At 40.7% G+C, this 22358-nt stretch overlaps 1 long non-coding RNA gene across 7 annotated transcripts in view; it reads right to left on the bottom strand.

Annotated features, from left to right (window-relative positions):
* LOC133247857 (uncharacterized) overlaps positions 1-22358 on the bottom strand; it is a 68519-nt gene that overhangs the window by 14323 nt on the left and 31838 nt on the right. For 3 of the 7 annotated variants that reach the window (XR_009736535.1, XR_009736533.1, XR_009736530.1), the window contains one exon: positions 16352-16438. The exons of 1 other annotated variant lie outside the window; for it this stretch is intronic. This is a non-coding gene — a long non-coding RNA (uncharacterized LOC133247857). Of the gene's footprint in view, positions 1-2471; positions 2610-13147; positions 13605-16351; positions 16439-22358 lie in introns of all 7 variants that reach the window. 3 more of the 7 variants (XR_009736532.1, XR_009736531.1, XR_009736534.1) reach the window with 3 other exon arrangements.

Genomic DNA, 22358 nt, shown 5'->3' with positions numbered 1-22358 from the left:
TTTCCCAGACAAGAATACTAGAGCGGGTTGTCATTTCCTTCTTCAAGGGATCTTTCTGACCCAAGGATCAAACCCATGTCCCCTGCATTGCCAAGCAGGTTTTTCACCACTGAGCCACCAGGGAAACCTATAAATGTAGTATAACCTTTAAAAATGGTGACTCATTGTATTGTAAATCTGTAACTTGTATAATCTTGTACATCAACTATATGTTAATTTTTTTAATTACCAAAAAATATTTCTTAAGATGTTAGGCAATAAATACAAGATATAAGATTGTTAAAAAAAACTATAGTGGGATACCACTATGCATCTATTAGAATGACTATAATCCAATATACTAGTGTATATATATTATATATATTAGTAATTAGTATATATTTATGTATCATGTATATACATATAGTATATAGCATAAGTATATACTAATTACTAATATACATAACATATAGTATACTTATTTATATTTATATTTTTATGTATATGCTTCCCTGGTGGCTCAGATGGTAAAGAATCTGCCTGCAATGCAGGAAACCTGGGTTCGATCCCTAGGTCATGATGCTCCCTTGATGAAGGGAATGACTATCCACTCCAGTATTCTTGCCTGGAGAATTCCATTGACTGAGGAGCCTGGTGGGCTGAGGGCTACATGGGGTCGCAAAGAGTTGGACATAACTGAGCAATTAACACTTTCACACATTTGCGTATACATACATTTTCTTTGGGGCTTTCCTAGTGGCTCAGTGGTAAAGAATTTGTCTGCCAATGCAGATGTGGGTCCAATGCCTAGGTCGGAAGATCTAGAGAAGGAAATGGCAACTCACTCCAGTATTCTTGACTGGGAAGTCCCATGGACAGAGAAGCCTGGTGGGCTACAGTGCATGGGGTCATGAAGAGTCAGACACAACTTAGTGACTAAAGCAATCATCACATTTTCAGTCTTCTAAAGGCTTGGGGTATGGCAAAAGTCACACAGCCAGAAATATGCAGAACCAGAACTTAAACTTCCCATGAGAAGAGACATTATGGGGTCATATCCAGAATTTTCTGTATTATTTGAATGTTGACCTTTTTCGAAAGTGGGGAAATAATAGGTGTCGGCACAAATGGATTTATTTTAGTGCCAGTAACAAGTAACAAAAGTTAAAAGAGATAATGGATCCTTCTAACAGTTTGTCCAGTAGGTGTTTGGCCTACTTTCTCTCCTCATGGAGTTTGATTCTTTAAAAAGGTTACTTTCTTTCTTCAGATTTAGATCTTAATTTGGATTTGAGTAAGCCCAAGCCACAATGCTCTGCTCACGTAAAGGGCTTAATACAAATGGGTCAAGTTGATTTGTTGCTGAATTTTAGGCAAAAACTGTAACACTAAAATATGCAAATAGAAAAGCATATTCCTTTTGGAATATAAATGCCACAACCATTGAAATATATATTTGAGTATTAGATATATTATAGTGACAGGAGGGTGGTGTTTCACTTTTTACCTCTAATATCATGTGGGCACTGATCAACCAAGTAGACCCTAGCTATAAATTACTGGTTTGACTGTGAATTCCTACCAGCAACTGTCAGCTTTGAAAAGTAATACCTAGGAAAGAGGGAAAGCCTTAAAGCAAGGTAGTATTTGATGATTCAAATTGAAAAATGCATTGCATTTCACCATCTTCACATGGCTAGCACTTAGCAGAGCAAGAAAAGCCAAAAGGGCATTCTAGAAAAGAACAGGGTAAGAAAGAAAAAACAAGGAGGTAAGAAGGTATCTGAGAAATGGACCATTGAGACTGGGCAGTGGGTGCCTAATGGGGACAGCAGAAGATAAACTGGAAAAGGTGAATGGAGCAACAGTCTGAAGGGCCTTGAACACCACAGGGAGTAATTTGACCTTTCTAGACATTGTTGTAGAGCCTTTATACAGTATTTTCGAGCAGGAAAATGGTATAAGCATAAGGTGACAAGATTCATTAGATGTTTTCTAGTCCATCCTTCTTAAAAACGCAGGTGTCCATCTCTCATGGTTGAATTGATCAACCATTCCTTGAATACATTTCTGAAAAGGCAGCTCATTCTTCTTAAAGTAGTCCAATTCTTTGCTAGGGACATACATTCTCAAACGCTTTTTTAAGGAAGATACACATTTTATGGATGAAAGAGCAAATGAATTTCTGTGTACTAGCTCTTCAGAATGAGATAGACAATAAGCCTCTGTTTTACATACTGTGCTGTGTGCTTAGTCACTCATTTGTGTCCAACTCTTTGCAGCCCCATGGACTGTATAGCCCACCAGGCTCATGTGTCTGTGGGGATTTTCCAGGCAAGAACACTAGACGGGGTTGCCATGCTCTCCTCCATGCTGAGTTTTCAAAAATTTGAAGTTAGCTAGATTTGCTCAACAGTTTTCTCTGTGATCTTATTCACAGCCCTCACCACCACTGTGATCTCACTCCTCCTGAATATAATACTTAAACTTACTGATGTCCCTTGATGTCCAAGGCTCTACAGTGTACATTCCATACACCCTATTTAGCACTTTCCTGTCCATCTGGACACTCTCCTTCAGCTTCAAATTGTATTAATCACCATCATTTTAAGTTGCTAAGATTTGTTTAACTGCAAAATCAAGAAAATGTTTATCACAAAATCTGTCAAGTAATACAATATGTCTAAAGTAAAATGTACAACCCTTTCTCCTAGTTGTTGTTGTTATTGTTCAGTCCCTAAGTCATGTTCGACTCTTTGAGACCCCATGGACTGTAGCACGCCAGGCTCCTCTGTCCTCTGCTGTCCATATGAGTTGGCTCAAATTCACATCCATTGAGCCAGTGATACTATCTAACCATCTCATCCTCTGCCACCCTCTTCTCCTTTTGTCTTCAATCTTTCCCAGTATCAGGGTCTTTTCCAATGAGTTGACTCTCTGCATCAGGTGGCCAAAGCATTGGAGCTTCAGCTTCAGCATCAGTCTTTCCAGTGAATATTCAGGGTTGATTTCCTTTAGGATTGACTACTTTTGATCTCCTTGCAGTCCAAGGGACTCTCAAGAGTCTTCTTCAGCACCACAATTCAAAAGCATCAATTCTTTGGCGCTCAGCCTTCTTTATGGTCCAACTCTCATAACCGTACATGACTACTGGAAAAGCCACAGTTTTGACTGTACAGAGCTTTGTCAGCAAAGTGATGTCTCCGCTTTTTAATATGCTGTCTAGGTTTATCATAGCTAGTCCTTCTAGTTCTACTGTCAAAGATAACTACCATGAACAATTTTATGTGTCCTTATAGAATATATTTACACACTAACACAACATGATTTGTACTATTATTAGAATTTAATTAGGTTTTTAAACATCTGGCTGACCACTGTCTCTGCAGACTCATACAGAGATTGCAGTCCACCAAACCCTGTCTGTCCCATATCCTCAAGTTATTAGACAGCCTTGCTGGTTCTGCATCCAGAAGCAGTGCTTTATTATTACTGCTTATTGAGTTTTATCATGCTGGTCTGTTCCAGCCTATAGTGGTATTCCAAGCTCTTTGCTTTGTCTCACCCATAGATTTAATAAGTGAATTCAATGTAAGAGCCCTATTGTCCTGTTTAAAATACTTTAATGTCTTCCTCCAACCCTGCTAAGCTTCCATCTCCTCATCTGTGAAGTTAAGGAGTATGATTTGGTGGTCTTGGAGATCCTCTCTGATTTAAAATTCTCTGATACCATTTGAGGTATGACATGCCCTGCTATGCCTCTTTCTGTTGCTGCTGCTGCTAAGTCTCTTCAGTCGTGTCCGACTCTGTGCGACCCCATAGACAGCAGCCCACCAGGTTTTTCTGTCCCTGGGATTCTCCAGGCAAGAACACTGGAGTGGGTTGCCATTTCCTACTCCAATGCATGAAAGTGAAAAGTGAAAGTGAAGTCGCTCAGTCGTGTCCAACTCTAGCGACCCCATGGACTGCAGCCTACTAGGCTCCTCCATCCGTGGGATTTTCTAGGCAAAAGTACTGGAGTGGGGTGCCATTGCCTTCTCCTATGCCTCTTTCTAGCAGTAGCTAAAGCTTTGCAGTCTGGGAGAGTCCACATTCCCAAGATACACTGCAGGAAACAGTTATCCTGAGAAGCCCATCAAGGTCAAAGCAAACAGCTCTGATGAAATTATTCAGGCTTTGGTTTTAAAAGACAGGACACAGTAAGGCCAACTGAATGTGAAAATGTTTGCAGCCATTCTAAAGGGAGGGATATGGCTTACTACTCTTTCCAAGTTTCAAGCACTGGTTACATTTTTTCCTGGAGGGGGAGTTTGATCTTTAAAAAAAAAAAAAACTATGAGTTATAACTGCAGTCAGGCTTCCACAAAGGTCAGCTGGAAGTTGGTAACTTCTGAAAGTGACTTAATTGCTTGGCTGGGCAATTCTTTTGGATGGAAATCTTCGCCTAACCAGACTTGCGAGGATTTTCTTGAAATGGAATTCAGTGTTACCTCAAAAAGCTTATCCTCACGTAACCCTAGAAAAAGGACAGCCCCACAAAGCAGGGCAAGGATGGTATTGACGTATAATTAATACATGAGTACACGTTAATTATTTGGCTCAAATACACTATGGGAATAATTTTCATTTTTAAATACTTTAACTTTTCTGCTTCCAGTGTAAAGGATTTAGCAGTTCCTAATTTTTTTCCCCAAAGGCACATTTTCAGGGTTTTGTTGGGGCCAGAAACCATTGTTCTTCCCCTTCACACCACATGCCACAACAGGGAATATGGATCAGTCTTGACTGATTCGTGGGAAATGAAGTAGAGAAGGACTTTTGGGAAGAAGAGAGGACATATAAAGAGAAATCCATGGCATAAGAAATCACCAAGATGGTTAGAATTAAGTACACCTACTAGTACAGAAGGTGCCTGAGCATCATTTGGCAAAAGCAAGAATTCTGGAACCAGACTGCTGATTTCAAATCACCACATAACAGCTGCATGACCTTAGCCCGTGTTATTCAACCTTTATGTGCTTTCCTTCTCATCTACAGATTAGAGGTCATACTGGTGATTGCTTCAGAGGCATTGTGTACATCACATGAATTAAGATATGTGAAGTGCTTAGGGCTGTGCCTGGCTCATGACAAGTCTCAATAAAGGTTCTCTATACAGTGTGTATATACCATGTATTTATAACACATATTTGAATTCTAATGAGACTTTCATGCCCATTAGGAGGGCTATTATATAAGTCAGGGTTCTCCAAAGAAATAGAACCAATACAATTTTTATAATATAGAACCAATATTATATATATATATATATATACACACACAGGTATACATATATATACATACACACACATGTATATATATATATATATATATATATGTTCCCAAACATATATATATATAAGTTTGGGAACTGAGTCATGTGATTATAAAGGCTGACAAGTCCAAAATCTTTAGGGTGGGCCAACAGGCTGGAACACCAGGAGAGCTGATGCCACCTTTCCAGTTCAAAACCTGTCAGGTTGGAGAACCAGGAAGAGCCAGTATTCCAGTTCTAGTCCAAAAAACTGACTGCTGGAAAATTCCCACTTGTAGGTCTTTCTGTTCTAATCCAGCCTTCAACGGACTGGATGAGGCCCAGTCCCATTATGAAGAGAAATCTGCTTTATTCAAAGTCCACCGACTTAAATGTTAGCCTCATCCAAAAACATCCCCACAGAAACACCCAGAATAATATTTGAACAAATATGTGGACAGGGACTTCCCAGGTGGCCCTAGTGGTAAGAACCTGCCTGTCAATGCAGGAGACCTAAGAGATGCAAGTTTGATCCCTGGGTCAGGAAGATCCCCTGAAGGAGGAAATGGCAACCCACTCCAGTGTTCTTGCCTAAAGAATCCCTTGGTGTAGTAAGTTCACACATAAAATTAACTATCACAGCTATTTACAAACACAGACACACAAACACACAAATAACCACACCACACATGTAAAACAAAACAGAAAATGAGTGTTGGCAAGGATGTGGAGATATTAGAACACTTGTGCATTGCTGGTAGGAATATACAATGGTGCATTTACTGTGGAAAATAGTGTGACAGCTCAAAAAATCAATAATTATCAAATCCAAACAAATCATCAAAAAGTTAAACATAGAATTATCATTGAGTTAGCAATTCCACTTCTGGGTATAAAAACAAAATAACTGAAAACAGGGACAGAAACAGATATTTGTACATTTAAGTTCATAGCAGCATTATTCTCAACAGCCAAAAGATAAGACTCCTCCAAAGTAATCTCTACCCCTTATACCTACTCCAGTCAGGAGCAGGGCAGTTAACAGCCTTGAACCTTCACTCTAGCTTGCAAATCTTGATAATAATAATAATAGCTGTGCATGTGTGCTCAGTTATTTTGGTCGTGTCTGACTCTTTACAACGCTATGGACTGTAGCCTGCCAGGCTCCTCTGTCCAAAGGATTCTCCAGGCAAGAATGATGGAGTGGGTTGCCATGCCTTTCTCCAGGGGATTTTCCCAACTCAGGGACTGAACCCATGACTCCTGCATCACCTGCATTGCAGGCAGTTTCTTTACCCACTGAGCTACCTGGGAAGCCCCCAATAATAATAATAATAGCTAATGCTTATATATAATCTGGCCCAATTACTGTGTATTAAAATGTATAAACTCATCTTAATACAAGAATCCTATGAGTTAGATAACTATTATTATCACTCCATTTTACAGTTGGGAAAAATGAAACACACAACAATTGCATATACCAAAACAATGACAATCTGGGATGCTAACCAAGACAGTTCGACTCCTAATTCCATGCTCTTCACCACTGTACATTTTCCCCTGAGGGGCTGTAGACAAGTGATCCACAGCTTGTGACTATAGAGTGACCACAGAACTAGTACTAAATGCCTGTGAAGCCATATGGCAGGCAAGTGTAATCTGTAAACAGATATATAATACCTGAGACATTTATGTACAAATATTTTTCAAGTATATATATATGGTGCTGTGAAGATAAAAACATCAATTTTAAAATACTGAATACATTGTGGCTTTTACTCATTATAGAGTTTCTTGATCACAGATACAGAGGAGAAATCAAAGCCCACGGTGATATATCCAATTAGAGTCTTCTTTTGCTTTATTTCAAGACACTGATAGATTTGCTTTTCTCTGATATTTTAGAGAAACATAAATCAAAAGAATAAACAACTGCAAATTCTAAACAAAAGTGACTTTAAAAAATTATTTTATTGATGCATAACATCCATAGAGAAACACGTACATATCATAAGGGAATAGCTGGATGAATTTCCATAAACTGGAACTACAGTATAACCAGCCCCTGGATCAAGAATATCAACCACATTCCAGAAGATTCTTCATACTTCTTGCAATTAATCTTCAGCTCCCTTCAAGCTTAGACATTTGCAGAGAGTAGAATTGCATCTCCCCGCTTCCCAGAAAAATATATTTGAATCTTCACCCCCAGTACCTGTGAGTAGGGCCTTATTTGCACATAGGGTCTTTGTAGCTGTCATCAAGATGAGATGATTCTGGATTAAGATGAGCCCTCATCTTGTTTTTTAAGTTTTTTTTTCTGTGCATGTCTGATAAACTAGTTATGGAGTTAAATGTTCTGTGCTTTTCCTTTGCTGGTTCAGTGAAGTAAATTTATTTAATAAGCAAATAATAAAATAAAAAGTCCTTATTCTTAAAAGGATGAGGAGCCATTAGAGAAAGTGATTGTATTAGCTTACTAGGGCTGCCATGACAAAACATCACGGAACTGGGTGGCTTAAAGGACAGAATTGTATTTTCTCAAAGTTCTGGAGACTGGAGGTCCAAGGTCAAGGTGCTGACAGGTTTGGTGTCTCCTGAGGTCCTTCTCCTTGGCTTGCAATGACCACTTTCTCCCTGTGACCACAAATGGTCATCCCTTATATCTCCATGTGTCTAAACCCCTCTTCTCATAAGGACACTAGCCGGATGGGATTAAGGCTCATCCTAATGATTTTATTTTAACTTAATTACTCTCTTTAAGGGTTCTATCTTCAAAGACAGTCACATTCTGAGGTCCTGAGGGTTAGGGCTTCAACATATGAATTGGGGAACACAATTCAGCTCATCAGTTCAGTTCAGTTCAGTTCAGTTGCTCAGTTGTGTCCGACTCTTTGCAACCCCATGAACTGCAGCACATCAGGCCTCCCTGTCCATTACCAACTCTTGGAGTTTACTCAAACTCACGTCCATCGAGTATTGGTGATGCCATTCAGCCATCTCATCCTCTGTCGTCCCCTTTTCCTCCTGCCCCCAATCCCTCCCAGCATCACAGTCTTTTCCAATGAGTCAACTCTTCGCATGAGGTGGCCAAAGTACTGGACTTTCAGCTTTAGCATCATTCCTTCCAAAGAACACCCAGGGCTGATCTCCTTTAGAATGGACTGGTTGGATCTCCTTGCAGTCCAAGGGACTCTTAAGAGTCTTCTCCAACACCACAGCTCAAAAGCATCAATTCTTCAGCGCTCAGCTTTCTTCACAGTCCAACTCTCACATCCATACATGACCACTGGAAAAACCATAGCCTTGACTAGATGGACCTTTATTGGCAAAGTAATGTCTCTGCTTTTCAATATTCTATCTAGCAGTGATTTAATACTGTTTTCATTTTTTAATGCCTATGATCACTCTGGAGCTTCCCTGGTGGCTCAGACTGTAAAGAATGTGCCTGCTATGTGGGAGACCTGGGTTTGATCCCTGGGTTGGGAAGATTCCCTGGAGAAGGGCATGCCAACCCACTCTAGTATTCTTGCTTGGAGAATTCCCTTGCACAGAGGAGCCAGATGGGCTATAGTCCATGCGGATGCAAAGGGTGGGACACGACTGAGCAACTAAGCACAGCACAGTACATGATCACTCTGACCTCATCAAAGGGGACTTTTGCATAAGCAGGTTTTAGATAGTGGGCCCTAAGCTGAGAGGACTGTTGGTGGATGGCCCTAACACAGAGGCTGTCTCTGAAGCTGCAGTATCTGTGGTTTCTTTTTTATTATTATGTAAAGAAATTCTGGTTTTAAAATATGGAAGGAAATGCCAAGTAAAGTTTTAAATCATCTTCCATAAGGAGGTTTGACACCAGTATTTTCACATGTAATAGTTGCCCTGTCCATGACTGGCAGTGACTGCCTTAGAAGGAAAATTTTCCCACTCTCAGTAACTTCTAGGCAAGTACTTTTCAGGGTTTTTTTTTCTCTCATTTCAAAGGATATGCCTCAAGACCTTCACTGTTGTTGTCATTGTTTTTTACTTACTGGTTCTGTTTGGCAGTGTTTTGAGAGGTTTGTAAACACAGGGCTTCCATGATAATTTATATATGGAAGCAAATGAGTAAATGCTCCTTCACTCAAGGAGTCTTTGTTGGGAGCCCACAATGTGCCAGGTGGTATGCTTGGCACTGGAGCTATAGGGATGTGCCCTCAGGGGCTTATGACCTAATAAAAGAGCCAAAAGAGTATAGCAAAAGATTTCCAGAGAGTGTGATGGGTGTTATGCTGTGTTAACTACAGTACACTCAACCCAGGCTCTCATGTCTCTGAGACTTGCCCCTAATGATCCACAGGAACAGGACCTGGTGGTGCTGTGCAACAGCAATCTTGCCATCCAGTCATAACAGATATAAGAGGTGGACAACTGGCCTAAGCTGGGTGACTTTGGTTCTCTCCCCTTTCGAACTGGGGTCCAGGGATGCTCATTAGTCTTCACTGTTCACTTGAACTGGAGTGGGTTGCCATTCCCTTCTCCAGGAAACCTTCCTGACCCAGGGATTGAACCTGGGTCTCCTGCATTGCAGGCAGATTCAGGCAGAATGCAGGTAAGCCCTTACTTGAGCTACGAACTTGTAAATTTAAGACCTTTATAGTCTATCTTCCCCCCATCTGTTCCACCTTCCTGTGGGAAACTCCCCTCAGGACTTGTGGGAGTCATGTGTCTACCTCTCTGAGGGAGGCTCTCCTCAGAGCTAACTCCTCTTTACACAGGGTTTACTCTTCATCACATCCTATGTTTAGTTCAGTTCAGTTGCTCAGTCATGTCCGACTCTGTGACCCCATGGACTGCAGCACGCCAGGCTTTCCTGTCCATCACCAACTCCCAGAGCTTACTCAAACTTGTGTCCATAGAGTCGATGATGCCATCCAATCATCTCATCCTCTCTCATCCCCTTCTCCTCCTGCCTTCAACTTTCCCAGCATCAGGGTCTTTTCCAATGAGTCCATTCTTTGCATCAGGTGGCCAAAGTATTGGAGTTTCAGCTTCAGCATCAGTCCTTCCAATGAATATTCAGGACATCCTATGTTAGGTGCTTGCAATGCATCTCATTTAGTCTTCACAACAATCTTTTGAGGTAGGTAGTATCCGTATCCTCACTTTCCAGAGGAGGAAGCAAGAGACAGCAAACCATTTACCAAAATGACTCACTCCTGTAAAGAACGTCACAAGGGATTCCATCTTTCTATGTTTCCTAGGTGACTCCCTGGATAGTTCTTGCTAAGCATCTCATATCACTTATAAACATGTAAATTATGGCTATATGAGGGAAGTGCGTTAAATGCCAAAGAGAGACATAAATAAAGAAGGGACAAAAGAAGAGTGAGACACAGCACAGTAAGGAGAGCAGGACCCACTGCTTGGAGGAGGTGGCATATGCCTCATTGAGTGGGTAGGAGTTGAACAAGCAGAGATAAGGGAAGGGACTCTTAGGGTAGTTGGAAGTGCTGGGCATGATTAGAAAGCAGTTGGGAGTCTTGTTCAACTGGGGTGTAAGGTGTATAGAAGAGTGACTGAGAGATGGGGCTGAAAAAGAGGCAGGGGTACCCCAACAGGAGTGTTACAGTTAACTTTATATGTCAACCTGACCAGGCTGCAGGGTTTCCAGATATTTGGTCAAACATTTCTCTGGATATTTCTGTGAGGGTATTGTAGGGTGAGTTTAAAATTTTAATGGGTAGACTAATTAAAGCAGATTATCCTCCCTAATGTGGATAGGCCTCATTCAATCAGTTGTTCTTAAGTAGAACCAAAAAACTCATGCGATTATGATGGCTGACAAGTCCCAAGATCTACAGGATGGGTCAGCAAGCTGGAAACCCAGGAAATGGCATTGTTTTAGTCCAAAGGCCAGCAGGCTTGAGACCCAGAAAGGGCCAATGTTTCAGTTCAAGTCCTAAGGCAGGAAAAGCTGATGTCTCAGATTTAAGGCAGTTAGGTAAGAGGAACTGCCTCTTACTTAAGGGAGAGTTAGCTTTCTTTTGCTTTCTACCCTTGCCAGCCCCCACACACCATCTATTCCCCCACACGATAGCCAGAATGACTCAAAATAAATTATCAAGCAGGATTGGGGCAGGATGAATTAGGAGACTGGGACTGAAATATGCATACTTCTATGTACAAAATAGATAACTAATAAGAACACAGGAAATTCTACTCAGTGCTCTGTGGTGACCTAAATGGGAAGGAAATCTTGAAAAGAGGAGATATACATATATATATGACAATGTACTTTGCTATATAGCAAGAAACTAATACAATTTTGTAAAGTAACTATACTCCAATAAAAATTTATTTTAAAAAAGTCAAATAAGATCATTCCCCTTCTCAAGACTCTCTATTGGCTTCCCATCACCCTCAGAACAACATCTAAAGTCCTTACCAAGGCCTCACACAATCTGACCTCAGCTTCCTCACCAGCTTCCCTCTCCATGATTTTATCTCCTCCAGCCACACTGGCCTCTTTGCTCTTCCACAAACACACTAAGCTCCTTCTCACCTCAGCATCTTTACATATAGGATTCCCTCTACCTAAGAGATCTGCATGGGCTCCTCTCTTCCACTATGTCCCTGCTCAAATGTCTTCCCAGAAAGGACTTCCCCAACTACCCTATCTAATGTAGTACCTTCTGTCATTTTTAATCCACTGACCCCTTTCTATATTCTTTTTAAAAAATATTTATTTATTTTGCTGCACTGGGTCTTAGTTGCAGCATATGTGATCTCATTCCCTAGCCAGGGATCAAATCCAGGCCCCCTGCATTGGAAACATGGAATTTTAGCCACTAGACCACCAGGGAAGTTCCCCCTTCCTATATTCTTCATAGTACTTACTTCTATCTGAAACTGTACATGTGTTTGTTTTTCTACCTCCACAATAGAACATAATCTCTGAGAATAGAGAGGTTTTTTTAGCTTGTGGCTATATCAACAGCTCCAAAAAGGGCAGTTGACATATAGTTCATACACATAAATAGTTGTTGAAGGAAGGACAGAATTTTGACACTTACATTTTCCCTTCAGGGAGGTGGGTACCAGTACTCCTTGGCTCACCACTATCTCAATCATTGTAGCAAAGTGCCTGACCCATCAGAGGAGCTCAGGGAATATACACTACATGGGTAATTATCTGTATTCTGATTATTCTTATACTTAGTTTTCTCTTCTACTCTAATCTATATAGGGACCAACTATTTATACCTCATATCACCTATCATAGAGTTTTGTATTTCGTAGGTCACAACCATGCTGAATTGTGTCTCTAAAGTGGATAGGAACTGCTTTGAATCTAGCACTCTATCAATATTTTTATTAAATTACTACTGAACATTTCCTTAAACCTTCCATTACTGGTTTCATTATGAAGAAGGAGCACACACATTAAACAAAAGAATGACTACTTGTGGAAGATTTCACCCTCATTTTGATTCATTGGATGATTTTATGTCTATGACATTAGCAACCTACTATTTGACTGTGCCACAATTATTTTTTTGCATATAGGACCAGATCCACTTATGTGACTGGGTTCTTCTTAAAGTGCCACTTTTGCCATTTTTTAAAGGAAGGCATCTTTGAACTATCATTTTAAAATATCTTGTTTTCAGAAAGTTGCATCTTCAGTGAAATACAATAGCTTTGATGAAAAGCACTTTTTGGAATAAGCAAGTGAAGAGAGACTGTTCTTTTTGATCAGAGTGTCAGAAGAGATTGAAATTGTCAAACACTTCACCCCTGTGAAAGAGTTCAAGTGCTGAGCTTAAGCTGTTTCATTAAAGAGGGAAGAGAAGAGTGGAAAGGAGAGAAGGGAAAGAATGTGAGTGTTACTTGGTTAATTTCCTATGGAAAACTCCACTCGTGCTATATCAGCAAGCCCGAGCTGCAGTTCCACCTGGAGCTTGGCTCCTTTCAACAGCATCAGGGGACAAGGTCCAGCAGCACCAAGGTGACTGCAGGTTCTTGTTTCACCCACACATTCACTTGTCATACACAAAGCTCAGAATAACTTGTTTTCTCTCTGGCTCTCAGGAAATCAAATTTAGGGATGGGACGAACAGGGAATTTTCTAGAATCTAATGACTCCCATTATAAGCCAAAGGCAAAAATGTTAGTTCAGGGTGGTGTGATAATGAAGCTGGTTGTTAGCAGTTAGGAAATACCATTCCTGCAGCTCTTGCTCTGGTGAACCACGTGAAATGGGTTGTAAGATTATAGATTGCCACTTTATCCAGCTCTCACTGATCTGTCGTATAACGACAGTTGAGGTTTGTCACCAGTTGCCTGTCTGTGCAAAAACAAAAGAAACTGAATAAAGCTGAAAAGAGTCTGCAAAAATAAAAAAAAATGTGGAAACAATATGGAAGGATAATTAAAAAAAAGATTATCAGAGTCTAAAGATGTACACACCTATTTGTAAGGGGAAAAAGTCACTCCCCTCCCCCATCAAAGAATTTATTCCCATAAAAAACTAAAGCATTTTTGCTAAATGTCAGTGAGTCATACACAAAGAGAATGTTTACCTTTATCTATGTAACTGAAAAAGTTTTTTTAAGAAAATATGTACTATATTTTTTTAAATTCTGGTAGAACAGGCAGACCCAAGTTTGAGAAGTACCATGTGAAGAAGGTCTGGCTTCCCTCAGTTTTAGCTTCTATCATATGGTCACTGGCTTATAACTCAGATTTCTGGAATAAGCCTAAAAGTATGTTAACTATTACTTAGAGGTAAAAGAGGAAAATGCATACAAATTTAGTGCATTTCTTTAATATGAATGTGTTTCTATTTCTGTGAGTCATGAAACACCGGGTCTGCCCTCAAAATGGTTTCTGAGTTAGTATTACAGGTTAAATCCTTCAGTTAACCAGAAAACTCAGGGATGCATGTCATCTGGGAACTTTGGTTCCCAGTTGAGAAGTTTGGTTCTCTTAGTCTTCAAAAGACTAAGAGCAAAGGTCCATACCACTCAAAGGCATAGAAGCAGGGATGTGCTCTAAGTTGCTCGTACTGGTTCATGAAAGCTACTTGTTAAATATTCAGGAATTTTGTGAGCTAGTTTGTAAAGTGATGACGGCCTAAGACCTGCTGTGGTGAGAACACTTACGCTATGGAAATTGGCACACACTACATATTTTGCCCCTGCCCCCTTTTTGAGGGCCATTTTACCAATGCACCTCACAATGTAGAAGGGTTTTTGGAAGCACACATAGTCATTCAGGAGCTTGCAGGGTTAGCCCACATGCCCAGGATGAGAGGCACGTAGTGGTCAAGAACATTGGCCTAAGGGGCAGGCAGACAGGTTTCTGATCTCAGATTGCTACTTATAGGGATTTCCCTAGTGGTCCAGTGGCTAAAACTCCATGTTCCCAATGCAGAAGGCCCAGGTTTGATCCCTGGTCAAAAAACTAGATTCCACAATCAAAACTAAGAGTTCATATGCTGCAGTAAAGATCCTACATGCTGCAACTAAGACCCAGGGCAGCCAAGTAAATAAATAAAAATAAATATTAGATTGTGACTTATAGCTGCATGATTCTGACCAAGTTATTTACCTGAGCCTGAGTTTTCTCATTTGTAAAATGGAATAATGTTAGCCACCACACATGTTTGTGATGATTAGGTAAAACAATATGACTCTGGGAGATAGTGAAGGACTGGGGAGCCTAGCATGCTACAGTCCATGGGCTCGCAAGGAGTCAGACATGACTGAACAACTGAACAACAACAAATGTTTATGATGATTAGGTAAAACAATATGTGCATAATCATAGCTTCACCTGAAGCTAGTACCTGGCACAGTGGAACTGTAGTAGAAGGCACAGAGGCATTAAACGTTCGGTTAAATTTCAAATACACACGGCTAGCTAATTGCTTCACAGACCTCTAGATCCAAACCACTTCTTTTCCAAGTCTGATCACTCCTAAGGTCTCATCTGGTGCCTCTACGTCTTGTCTTTAACTTCCTGTTTGCCTGTTCCCTCTCTCTGTCTCTTTCTCTCTCTCTGTATATGTCTCTATTTCTCCCTTTTCCTCTGTCTGTCTCTCACTTACTGATCTTGTCCTGACCACAGAGGGTAACTGAGGTGTGGTAGGGGTTGAATTCATCAGTAGTCAGTATGTTGAACAAGCACAACTTGTGAAATAATCAAAACACAATTTTATATTTATCTCCTGTCTGCTAGTTCCTCAGAAGGTTAAAACATAGAGTTATCATATGACCCAACAATATCATGCCTAAGTATATATACCCAAGAGAAATGAAAACATATGTCCAAACACAAACTTGTACACCAATGTTCATAGCAGTCATAGTCATAATAGCCAAAAGTTGGAAGCTACTCAAATGTCCATCAACTGATAAATGGATAAAGAAAATGTGGCACATTCATATACTGGAATTATTGGACAATAAAAAGGAATAAAGTATTGATTTGATACAGCATGGATGAACCTTGAAACCATTATGCTATGTGAAAGAAGTCAGTCATAAAATACCATATAACATGATTCCATTTACACGAAAGGCCCAGAATAAGCAAATCTGTGGAAACAGAAAGATAATTAGTAGTTGCCTTCAACCCTCGTTGCCTAGGGTTCAGGTGCTTAGGGGGAAATGGGGAATGACTGCCAATGAGTGTGGGGTTTCTACTGGGGTGATGAAAATGCTATAAAATTGATTGTGGCCATGACTGCACCAGATTTGGGGTGAAGAAGGTTGAACTCTCTTCTCTTGGGAAGATAGAGAAGACTTGCGCACTTCTTCCCCAAAGAACCTTCTCAACAAATCTCTCCCACACTCTGACACTTTTTTATATCCTTAATCTGGCTGAAGGATTCAGGGATCACAATTCAGAATTGTCCTTGGAAATTGTCCCTCTCTCTGTCTCTGTTTCTCTCTGTAGATATCTCTGTAAATGTCTTTGTGTACGTCCTTTGTTTTGTAAATTCTTCAACTGTAACATGACCCTTTCAACTGTAACGTGACCTGAGACACTGAAGCCTCCAGGCCCGGTATGCACAAACACCATGCTTACCTGTCACCTGGCAGGGTTCCTAGACAGTCCCTGCTCTCAGGGGATGGGCCTGCTCAACAACTGACCTTTAGACCATGGGGAGAGACCCTGGGGAGTCGGCAAAGACTCAGTTAGTCATGTGTGTGTGTGTGTGTTTAGTAATTTAAACTATCCAGAATTTCATCCAACTATGAGGGTCAACACACAAACTCATGGCCTCTTCAACGGAATAATTCTGGACGTGTTGCCTCATGGGTGGCCGCTACAGGGGATCCAAACCACTGATACCAGTGTAAACCTATAAAAGTGACACAGAAAGAAGGACTCACCTTCCAGTACTCTTCAGCCAAATTCTCTGTGTACCTAGAGGCACTGTCCAGCTGGCATTGGCTCTTGTGAGCACATTCATTGTCCCCTGCTTACAGCCAGTCCAGGCCATGTCCACAAGTTACACACACGGCCCGGGAGGAGGCAGTCACGTCATTGTTCAAGCCACACTGATGCAACCCCAAATGCAAAGCCAGCCTTTCACTGAAGTAAATTTCAGATTTAAAATTTTGTATAGAAAGGAAACAATGACTATTGATTTGTATTCCCTGGGAAAGAAACCAGAGAGGCCTTTGACTTACTTATATTTTATTAAAAAGCCTCTGGTCTGGCAAAGCATTTGTGTCCTGACCTCAGACAGCCCATTACATCCTCTCCTGGAAATCTCACCATCTTCCTTCCTGGCACCCAGATACTGATTTTATCAGCTCCTCTCCCACCACCTCTGGGAAGCGGCTATGGACTGAGTCAGTCTGAGGGGCTCTCACCACATCTAAATCATGATATCACCTTTCTCTACTCCGTCCTGGTGCTCAATTCACATTGGCTTCTATTGTCTTCACATTTCTATATCTTATCTCTTCAAGGTCAGGGACTATGTCTTCTGCTTTGTACCTCCCATCTATTTTCTACCACATGGTTTTGATAATTATTGCTTTTTTGATAATCATTGTTATTTTGATAATTTTTGATAGTTTGTTCTTTTAATAATTCATGTCATTGCTACCATTCTTATACTTAATGCTTGTCAAGGACACACATCATGTGTCAAACACCAAACCAAGTGTTTTCATGCATCCCTTACTAATGCTCACAGCATCATTAGAAAGTGGGCACAATTATTAGTGGGTTCACAGAGGAGCACACAAGGACTCTCAGAGGCTGAATCTCCAGCACAAAGCAGCCAAGCTGTCTTAGCTCCATCTGGTTCCCAAGAGTTACCATAGGTCAGATTATAGAGTAGAGGTTGGGAGATAAGGGTTACTTCTCTAACATTTCCTTTATAAATGAGCAATAATCCCAGGTCAGACTCTGAAACCCGGAACAGGGATTTGCCCCTGACACAATAATTTGTCCAGGGCAAAGAAGAGTGTACATGTAGGATACCTGACCCCCAGGCCAGCACTCTCGCTTCCATACCCTGGTGCTCTGCTCAATGACAAAAATACTCCTATTGGTAACTTAGTCTTTTCCTACTTCTCTACTGTAGAACAAACCATCCTTTAGCAAAAATCAAAATAGTAATTTTCTGCAGAGTAGATAATCACTCACTCCAGCAAACTAAAACAACATTCTGTGGTTAAAATAGGAGAAAAGTGAAAAATCTTTCACTTTGTTTCTCTCTTGTATATAAAAAAGATACATGTGTGTCTGTGTGTCTACACTGTATGTACCTAGTTTCCAGTTCACTTAACTTATAAATCAGTGCTGCTCCAGGTCTGGCCACCCACCCACTGCTATTCTGAACGTCTTTCATAGACTAGAGCAGAGCCAAAGAGAATCTGCTTCTGTGACTATTATTTATAATCTTCAGTTTTAAAAATCCACAGCCTGGAAAACTTTTGAACAGTGTGGCATTGATGAGGCATGGGGGAGGCTGACTGAGAGAAAGGGGAGGGAGAGGAAAAGCTGAGGTTGCACTGTGCCTAGCAAGCCCCTCCCAGTTTTGTTCACATTTTAACAGAGGTCAGTTCAGTGGACATTTACTGAATGCTTGTTACCTGCCTGGTTCTGCTAGATGATGAAGATGCAAAACTGAATGAGACTCCATCCCCAGCTTTAAAGGCTCATAGCAATGGGATAAACAGACATATCAGAACAAATACTCTTACATAGATAGGGAAGATTAAAAGGAAACTTTAAAAAGCTTTCCAGTACCAAAGGAATCATATTAAGCAGGAACTTTCTAGAGGCAATATAGTAATATACAACAGTCAGACTGACAGAAAGCTTGGGTTCACTACCCAACTCCATTTGTGAGTTCCTGTAATTCAAATGCAAATGAGATAATGTCCATATTTATACTCGGGAGTTGTTGTCAGGATTAGAGAAGATAATGCATATCCAACATGTTGCAGTATTTGCCATGTCATAAGTGCTCGGTAAATTGTATAACAGTAAAATAAAGGTCCGATACTGTAAAGAGCAATATTGCATAGGAACCTGGAACGTCAGGTCCATGAATCAAGGCAAATTGGAAGTGGTCAAACAAGAGATGGCAAGCCTGAATGTCGACATTCTAGGAATCAGCGAACTCAAATGGACTGGAATGGGTGAATTTAACTCAGATGACCATTATATCTACTACTGCGGGCAGGAATCCCTCAGAAGAAATGGAGTGGCCATCATGGTCAACAAAAGAGTCCAAAATGCAGTACTTGGATGCAAACTCAAAAACGACAGAATGATCTCTGTTCGTTTCCAAGGCAAACCATTCAATATCACAGTAATCCAAGTCTATGCCCCAACCAGTAATGCTGAAGAAGCTGAAGTTGAACGGTTCTATGAAGCCCTACAAGACCTTTTAGAACTAACACCCAAAAAAGATGTCCTTTTCATTACAGGGGACTGGAATGCAAAAGTAGGAAGTCAAGAAACACCTGGAGTAACAGGCAAATTTGGCCTTGGAATACGGAATGAAGCAGGGCAAAGACTAATAGAGTTTTGCCAAGAAAATGCACTGGTCATAACAAACACCCTCTTCCAACAACACAAGAGGAGACTCTACACATGGACATCACCAGATGGTCAACACCGAAATCAGATTGATTATATTCTTTGCCGCCAAAGATGGAGAAGCTCTATACAGTCAGCAAAAACAAGACCAGGAGCTGACTGTGGCTCAGACCATAAACTCCTTATTGCCAAATTCAGACTTAAATTGAAGAAAGTAGAGAAAACCACTAGACCAATTCAGGTATGACCTAAATCAAATCCCTTATGATTATACAGTGGAAGTGAGAAATAGATTTAAGGGCCTAAATCTGATAGATAAAGTGCCTGATGAACTGTGGAATGAGGTTCGTGACACTGTACAGGAGACAGGGATCAAGACCATCCCCATGGAAAAGAAATGCAAAAAAGCAAAATGGCTGTCTCAGGAGGCCTTACAAATAGCTGTGAAAAGAAGAGAAGCAAAAAGCAAAAGAGCAAAGGAAAGATATAAGCATCTGAATGCAGAGTTCCAAAGAATAGCAAGAAGAGATAAGAAAGCCTTCAGCGATCAATGCAAAGAAATAGAGGAAAACAACAGAATGGGAAGAGGAAAACAACAGAATGGGAAAGACTGGAGATCTCTTCAAGAAAATTAGAGATACCAAGGGAACATTTCATGCAAAGATGGGCTCGATAAAGGACAGAAATGGTATGGACCTAACAGAAGCAGAAGATATTAAGAAGAGATGGCAAGAACACCAGATGGCATTACTGACTTGAAGGACATGAGTCTGGGTGAACTCCGGGAGTTGGTGATGGACAGGGAGGCCTGGCATGCTGTGATTCATCGGGTCGCAAAAAGTCAGACACGACTGAGTGACTGAACTGAACTGAAAATAAAATATGACTTCCTAGTGGCTCAGACGGTAAAGCGTCTGTCTACAATGCGGGAGAGCCGGGTTTGACCCCTGGGTCAGGAAGATCCCCTGGAGAAGGAAATGGTATTGGTTAAAAAACAAAAATTAGTGAGTTCCTGGCAACTGGAAGCATAAAAGCAAACAGCCACTTGGGTGGAGATGAGGAGGGATTCACAAATCAGATTAGGGCTTCAGAACTTGACAGGCTGTAAGATGCTACATTTTTAGGCATATTTCTTAAGAAAGGTGCAATGTGTGTGAATCCAGGGATGAGGACACGGGCATGAGTGGGAGAGTAAGGGGAGAGGCTAGAAGGATAGTGAAAGTTTAAAAGCATAATAACAAAGTCCCTGTCCTCTAGTAGTTGACAATCCAGCTAGAGAAATAAGACATATCCCTGGGGGAAGCTTAGTCAATAAAAGGCAGGATATACTAAGCATTTAATAAGCAGTAAAACAAACTAATTCATCAATAAAGGTAGCATTCAAGATACTGAGGCTGGCTATGTAAGATGTTTTTGTACAGCTAGGCCTCCTGACATTCATCTCACAGATTTTTTTTTTTAATTGAGCAAATATTGGCATTGACCCATTATGCACTAAGCACTGTTCAAAGCCCTTTACAAATGTTAACCAATTCAGTCCTCATAATAACAACTTTATATCTACATGCCTATTACTATCCCCACTATGCAGATGAGAAGGTAAGAGACTTGCCTAAGATTTCACAGCTGAGAGGAACTGAGCTTCAAACCCGTCGGCAATCCAGCTTCAGAACCTGTGCTCTTCACCATATGTGTGGCTCACAGAATCAGGCACAGTGCTAGAGGATGGAGGCTCAATGGCAAGTAAAAGCCCCGACAGTCTTGGGGCTTATATTCCACTGCAGGGAGATAGCAATCAACATGTAAATCAGTAAGTATAGAATACCATGGGATTATAAGTGCTAGGAAGAGAAATAAAGCAGGATAAGGGTGCTAAAGAGAGATGGACTGGTGAGCTTTTTTCAGAAGACTGGTTGGAAAACCTCTCTGAAGAGCTGAGACCTAAATGAGGTCAAGAAGAAAGATACAAAAAGTGAAACCCAGCAAAGCGGGTAGGAAGTAGAAAGGCTCTGAGTTCAGCTGTATGCTTGGCAGGTTCAGAGAAGAGCAGTGCGGTTAGAGTAGACATAAGTGGATGCGTGGTCAGAAGACACTGAAGAGATTGCCAATGGTTATCATATGTAGAAAGAGTTGGGCTTTTGTTTTAAGTGTGATAGGAAGCCATTTACAGATTTTTAGGAAGGAAGTGATATGATGTGATATCCAGACATGTTGTTGAGTGGAGAATACACATTGGGGAACCAGGAATGGACACAGGGCAGCCAGTTAGGGTGCTGGTTCAGTAACCAAGGCCAGAAATGATGGTGGTTTGTACAGTGGTATCAGCAAAGGCAGTAAGCACGGTCAGATTTGAGATATATCTTGAAGATACAGTTTGCAGGACTTGATGCCATCTTATTCATTTATTTGTTCATTTATTATCCATCTCTGGTGGTAGGAAATGACCTCCAAACAGGCAAGAACTTTGAGTTTTTGTTCTGTCTGACTTTTCATCACTTTATCTCCGGTTCCTAAAATAGTGCCTGCCATACAACTGGCACTCAATATATATTTGTTATGTATTTGTTTAATGAATAATGCATTGAATATGAGGTGTAAGAAAAAGAGAGATGTCAAAATGACTCCATCATGGGGCTGGTTTTGTGTATTTCCTGATTCATTATGAAATCAGCCTTAATCCTACAGTATTTTCAAGACAAGTAGATGAATATATATCCATCCAAGAATCACAGGACATGACCTTGGGAGGTCATCTAATGCATCCTGGTACTCTCAGATGGGAGTAAATAGTCATATTTCTTTTGATATATGAGGCAAACTGAACCCCAGAGAGCCAAAGTAACTTAAAAATTGAACATAATGATGACAACAGACACATTTATTTTGCAGTTACTACTTTACAGATCCATTGCAAGGTGCTTTATAATTCTCATACTTCTCATGTTATCCCTATGCTAAAGATGAGGAAAATATGACAGTATGAAGATGAAGCCGTAAGCCGAAAGCCACACAATCAGGAAAGAAT

Source organism: Bos javanicus, chromosome 5, assembly GCF_032452875.1.
Source record: "Bos javanicus breed banteng chromosome 5, ARS-OSU_banteng_1.0, whole genome shotgun sequence".
NCBI classification, from domain to species: Eukaryota; Metazoa; Chordata; class Mammalia; order Artiodactyla; family Bovidae; genus Bos; species Bos javanicus.
This window is presented reverse-complemented; position numbering and strand designations above follow the sequence as displayed.